The following is a 6,114-nucleotide window of genomic DNA, read 5'->3' as shown; positions in this document are numbered from 1 at the left end:
GTTGTGCACCAATCTAAAACATTATAGTGTTGTCGGTGGGACAAGAGAGCCAAGTCAAAGTGGTAATATACTTATTTAGATGTAATTCTTATGTTTAACAAGTTACGTAAATAAAGGACAGTCAGGTTTTATAAATGAGCACAATGACACTTGGGAAGTTTTTACGAAAAATATCCTTACAATAGCCTTTTTATTTGACCCTTCGTGAGCAAACTATCATTTTATGAGCAAACTGACAGTTCAGTGGTTCAGTGATAATGCATCAATAAACCTGTAGCATGATGTGGTTTTTGACAGCCATATTATATTTAGTCTGAGTTTTAGACTTAAAGGATGAAAACTATTATTAGTTTTAGTTGCATTTTAGTCATTACGATAAGTTATAGTTTTAATCTGTTTTAGTCGACTAAAATTCAAAAAGTCTTTTGTGTAGTTTTATTTTCTAATTCAAAAAACAGGTAACAATTTTTAATTTCCAGATTTTTTACCAGACGGACATCTCTTGCCTAGATATTACAATAGCTGGGTATAGAAGTTCATTATTGCTGTTGGTCAGAAAACTTTGATTTATGGAATTAGAATGAAATATATATATATATATATATATATATATATAAATTCTCTACTTTATACAAATGTGTCTCACAAAAGTTGCAAAAATAGCAGGTCTAGTTCAACACATCCTATTGGTAAAAACAGCAGACAGACAAGCTGACAAAATGTACAATAAAGGAATGGTTGTAGACATACAAGTTTCCATTGTAAAGCAAACACTTCCTGATCTACTATCAATCTTCATTGCTCCAAAAAAAGCAAAGAACAAAAACTTTCTTCTTTCTACTTTGGCAACTATGGTTTTATTTCTTCAATCTACCCCTCAGTCACTGCTGCTCAGGGGTCAAAGTAGATTTAAATGCAAAGGGGTCTGATAAAAAAAAAATAAGAGAAGCTACATAATTACCTTCTAATGCTATGGCAATCCAGACCTGAATTTAATGAATATGCTAACTAAAATGCTGACACCAAAGGACACAGAAAATGTTTTAATGGCAATACAAGGAAAAATCATATTTGAATAGATAGAAACAAGAGCAATGAGAGAGAAACATTCAAAGATCCTTGTACCTCTTAATCTGGGTCTTATCTAAAAATAAACAGAAATATTTGCTTTGAATTTAATCAACAAAATAACTTCGTCTTCATTGACGAAAACAACACTGGCTAGCCAGATATGATGTAGGCAAGGTGTATTAGTCTGATGCAAAAACTCCAAGCTACATGCTCTGTTTTGCTAATTTTGTAGTTGAAACACGTCAAGCTGTCAAAGAAACTTTCTACTGAACGATTTCTGAACGGAAATTGCCGGTACATCCAATGCATTCAATTCTTAGATTTAGCGTTAACCAAACCCGTGATGTCACCGTTCGAGGTACCGCAACATGGCGGCACCCTTACCAAAAAATGTTAAAACAAATCTTCTTTTTACTTTTACTTTGAGATTTTTCACATTTGTAATATAATTATTGATAATAATATGACACCATCTCATCTTCAAACTTTTTAAATCTAATTTGAAAAGAAAAAAATCCATAAAAACATCGGAAATTATCATAAAAAAAAAATATTTATTATATATTTATTTCATTATTTATAATTCTTCAGAGAACACACTTGTTTTTGTTGGCACATTACACACCCTGTGTATGCTTGGCACTCCATTGTAGTTGTGTGACAGCCTTTAAATCCTTTTTAATATAAACATGCCTCATGTGAATCAGTGCAGGAAAAGAAAAACAGGAGTGGCAAGTGGGGATTTTTCTTTTTTTATTTTCAGCTAGCAGGCAAACAATGAAAGAAGCAGAGAAACACAACTGCAAAAGTTTTTAAGTTTTCACAAACAAAGAAGTTCTTCTTCAGATAGTGGCTTTCCAGCTGCTCTCTTGTTTTGGGTCCCTTCGTTCCCATGGATGGTTCACATTCCAAAAGATTGTTAAGTAAAACTACCGCCTCAGACGTACTATCCTCTCATTCCTTGAAACTTCTTTCATAATCAAAACTGCAAACAGGTTTTAATCCAGAGGACATAAAAACACTTTAACTTTAAATTTACAGTTTATCATGGATTATTTTAAAGCTTTCTGAATCTCCAAATTGGCAAAATGAGATAATCAAAACAAAGAACTCTAGGTGGCATGGGGACTCAGTATTTATGAACATAACATAGCAAAGTCAAAATCTGATATATTCTAAGTCTTCCAGGGACTGAGCTGTGGAAATTCAATTCAGTTCAAACTTTTTAGATGTGAGGCGCGCCTTCCCTAGGGGGCGCCAGAGCACTTTAGGGGAGGCGCGGTGCGAGGGAAAAATAAATATGGATTTAGGACAAAGTTGGACCTGTGGGGTGCGCGTGTGGAGCGGGGATCAGTGGAAATGTTTCCCACCTTAGAGGATGTTTTGGCCTGAGCGCGGCTCAAGATGGGGTTTTTACAGCAGGCTGTCTGCGCGCATTTGGAGTGGATGCGCGAGCAGTTTGGAGAGTATTTTGGAGAGGAGACAATGGCAAACCAGTGGGAGAGAAACCCATTTTCCTTCCCCGTTACACTCAAAGATGGACTTTGAGCAGGAGAGGAAGAGGCTCTGGTTGAGCTGAGCTGTGACATGGACTTGAAACAGAGGATGAGTGACGTGTCACTTGCGCACTTTTGGCTGTCAGTAGGGACTGAATTTCCACAGCTCTCAATGAAGGCAGTGAACGTGATCATCCCCTTCACTTCAACCTTTCTTTGCGAATGTGGGTTTTCCGCACTTGCAATGATAAAAAAAGCTAATACCGCTCAGGAGTATGAAGGTAAATATGTGCCAAAATGAACAAACTTGTGAATTTAATGTGAAAACTTCAGAATGTGCTGGTTGAAGATGATCTGCGGTTATACCTCTCCACAGTGCAACTCCGCATTAGCCGGATTTGCGCATCAAAAGCACACGCACATTGTTCCCACTAAAAATAAGGTGAGCTGAACAGTAATGTAGTCAATGTGTTGCCATGTTGCCAATTTAGTTAAAATCATAAATAAAATGAGTTACACATGATTCAGGACCGTGATAGAAAAGCAAAGGGTGCGCATAGCGTGCGTAATTGTTTTTTTTTGTTGTTGTTGTATACCTCCGCTCTTTCATACAGCACGCTTTTTTAGCTCAAGATAAATGGTTTAGATGAGCCACAAAAAGAGCTCCACGATTTTGCAACTGTTTAGGTTTTGGATTTATTTATTTTTTTATTTAATTTCAAGGAAATTTACAGATGTGTTCCAAAGATCTGATCAAAATGTTTTTGTTAAGATGTGAAAACACTGTTAGTATCTCAAACATTAAACTCAGAATCTCAGATGTAACGTTTGTTTTAGAAAACAATTGAAAAGTGAGTTTGGGGTTGTTCTTATTATTAGAAAAAATGAAAAAGGGTGTATTTGCCATACAAAGGCCCCGATAAAATAATTAAAATGGGAGGAAATGTTTTAAAATGTTCATGTGTTAAATTTCATTCAGATAAAGTGTCATTTTAAAAGAAAAGATGGTTCTAAAATAAAAGCAATTGCAAGGTGTTTTGTAGTGGCATTTGTTTGTGTGTGGGTTGATTATTGATTATTATTATTGAGCATAGTGCTCCCTGGAGGGGGGCTCACCCTTTCATACTTTGAAAACCCCCGATTTAGAGAATGGGATGATAATAGCATTCTGCCATCTGCAAAACAGCTTACAAAGGCTAAACAGTAGATTGAGCGACCCGAATAAAAGGTTTAAGGTCAACACGATTTTTACCTGTATTTACAATTTCATTATTATTTCTGGAAGAAGTTGAAAGATTAATATAGCAGAACCCTCGGGAATTATTCACATATTTATGGTTTCATACAACTCAGCAAAAATAATAAGGGACTCATAAGGAAATTATACCCCAGTATAAAAATATTTTTAAAGGTCCTGTGTTTCAGTGTCAGTAAACCATTCATGTGTCTTTACCTCAGAGTTATGCCTAATTGAGGAAAACTGATATGTAACTCTTTGGGTAATTTTTTGTCGCAAAACCAAAAGGCCATGGAGCAAACGTGACAACATAATGTCCTGACGGAAGACACTTTTCTTAACATTGTAAATCAGATGCATGTACTGGAGCAACTTACTTTTTCAGTCCGACACCAAACAGATTTGGTAGAAAACTATGGCTAAAACCGACATAATAACGGAAGACTGTACAAAACAATCTGTGTAGCATCTTGATATATATATATATATATATATATATATATTTGTAGATCCTTCAGGCCAGTACCCCCATTTGTCCTTGTTCTGAATTATTAAGTACTCTGCACTGTTTTCGTTCTGTATAAAAATTTGAAAACAATGGTAACACTATCGATTTATCTTCACTAACCACAAATTCCAATCCTTGTGGCGTGCTGGTGGCGCAGTAGTTAATGCGTATGACCCATTTTATGGAGACCTTAGTCCTCGACGTGGCCGACCCGGGTTTGCCTCTCCCCCTCTCTCATACCCCCATTACTGTCAGCCTATTGTCGAAAAAACAAGCCACTAGTGCCGCAAAAACAAAAAATAAATCAAAACAAATTGCCAATCCTTCAAATTCATTCTGAACGTCAGCTGTATCTCTGCTTCTGTCTCCTTGAACCCCAGTCGGCCTCGGCAGATGGCCGCTCACACTGAGCCTGGTTCTGCTAGAGGTTCCTTCCTGTTAAAAGGGAGTTTTTCCTCCCTACTGTCGCTACAAGCATGCTTAGTGTGAGGGATTGCCTTTGAGTCAATGACTCCATGCAATCAACTGGTTTTCCTTAGAAAGAAAACTTTGAATCAATTTGACTGTATGATCTGGTGAACTGTAAAGTGCCTTGAGATGACATGTGTTGTGAATTGGTTCTATAGAAATAAACTGAATTGAATTGTTGCTCACGTTTCACACAACCATCATTAGTAGTTTTAAAGGAAAAGCGATCTATCTTTAGTTTTACTTTAATGTTGACGAGAATACCATAATGTGCTTTACTGGTTGTTACAGAATAAATAACTTTGCTGAGCCCTACCTGATTGTCAGTTTTAATAAACCAAAGTTTTTGGGTTTTTTTTAATCTATGAAGAACTATATAAATAAAAATACACTGAGTGAGTTGACATCTTATGAGCTGCTGACTTATTCTGATATAGGACTCATGAAATCTTCAACTGACCTCATTACAAAAATGAGGAAAACAGTCTTTTCCAATGTTTTCCAGTTAGAATCACACAGTGACCACTAGATGCCAGTCTTTTATCAGTTGGGTTACTGAACAGTTCCAGATCATACATTAACATTAGTTTTTAACATCGAAAAAGAAAAAAGCTGAACCCAAAAAACACGAAATCTTATTTCTCATGTGTCCAGTGTCTTGGCAATAAAACGACTGATTGAATATTACTCAGAGAAAGGTGTCTAAAGTTCGGATGAATTATAAATATTTTTTTTTATTTTCTCCCTGCCCTGCCTCCTGTTTTCCTGGTTTTCACAATGCTGTGTGTTAACTATATTTTCTAACAAACTGCTGTGGCCATAACAGAGCAGTTGGAATTATATTTAGATTAAAATACACAAAAAGTCTTTTGATAAGATGAAATTAGGAGACAGTAGAAAGGTGCCAGAATGCACTCCCTACAGTTTTAGATTTTTATGTGCATAAAAAAAAAAAATAAATAAACAAAACTGAATCTGAATTTTTTATTTCATATATATTCCATCTACATCAACATTTCTTGTAATTTGACTAACAGGGGAAGTTAAAGACTGTGCATAACATATCTACATTTAGCTCTTTTAAAGGCAAAGTTTTTATAATTAAAGCAAATTCTGGTATATTTATCTCATTATCCCATTTGGAACCATAAAAATGGAAAAAATAAAACCCATTTCAGATCCTTTTGTTTCATGATCTACATATGTTCTTAAAGCTACGCAATTAGAACAATCATGGCAGTATCGCCACTAATTATTAATGAGTGCATTGTTCAGGGTTCAAAGACTAACAAGGAAAAATCAAACATATGTTCTGTAGGAACGGAGGGGCGATA

The sequence above is a fragment of the Cyprinodon variegatus genome, unplaced genomic scaffold (genome assembly GCF_000732505.1).
Source record: "Cyprinodon variegatus isolate N-32 unplaced genomic scaffold, C_variegatus-1.0 Scaffold938, whole genome shotgun sequence".
Lineage (NCBI taxonomy): Eukaryota > Metazoa > Chordata > Actinopteri > Cyprinodontiformes > Cyprinodontidae > Cyprinodon > Cyprinodon variegatus.
This window is presented reverse-complemented; position numbering follows the sequence as displayed.